Source organism: Alligator sinensis, unplaced genomic scaffold (genome assembly GCF_000455745.1).
Source record: "Alligator sinensis unplaced genomic scaffold, ASM45574v1 scaffold666_1, whole genome shotgun sequence".
NCBI classification, from domain to species: Eukaryota; Metazoa; Chordata; order Crocodylia; family Alligatoridae; genus Alligator; species Alligator sinensis.
In genome coordinates this window covers 1,262,143-1,262,775 of record NW_005842216.1, presented here as the reverse complement: position 1 = coordinate 1,262,775, position 633 = coordinate 1,262,143, and the positions used below count along the sequence as shown (strand labels likewise).

General features: G+C 67.5%; 1 long non-coding RNA gene across 6 annotated transcripts in view; it reads right to left on the bottom strand.

Moving 5' to 3' along the window:
• The window catches only part of LOC112550824, a 203,917-nt gene that overhangs the window by 198,164 nt on the left and 5,120 nt on the right, over positions 1 to 633 (bottom strand). The window lies entirely within an intron of this gene.

Below are 633 nucleotides of genomic sequence, written 5' to 3'. Positions count from 1 at the left end.
CGACCCCCCGGGCGGGTGGCTGATGCGCTGCCGCCCGGCCCGACGGCGGATTTCCGTGGGCTGCTCATGAGCCTCTCGTGGGGCGGGAGCGCTGCCGGGATGGGGCTGCGCCTGCCAATGGCCCCTTCTCTGCCACCAGCCCGGCCCGCCCCGTGGGGAGCTGGACTGGAAGAGGGGCAAAGCCAAGGGCCTGCACTGCAGCTCAGGCGGAAAGCCCGCCCGGGGCTGGGCTGGCCTGAGCTCTGCCAAGACCTTCGGCCAGCAGGAGATCGAGTTGCACGCCCCGGCAGTGGGGGAGGGCGGCCGGGCTGCTCCTCCCTGACCCCTCGCCCAGCCGGCCCCGGGGAGGGGATGCATGGGCCCAGCAGACACAGGTTGCTGCCGGTCCCTGGCCTCCTCCGAGGGGCTCTCTCTCCTCTTCCCCGCCGGCTCCTTAACGCCTCTGCCCAGGCTGCGCTGGCGCAAGCACACAAGAGTCTTTTGCAAAAGTTGGGCTGGGTTTAAACCTGGCCGTTCAGGCACAGGCAACTTATGCTCACACCCACTACCTCGGGGTCCTCACACAGCCTCGCTTGCTGCTAATTGGAAAGGGGATGCATCCCACTGCTAAGTCAACCTTGTCTGAAATCAAGT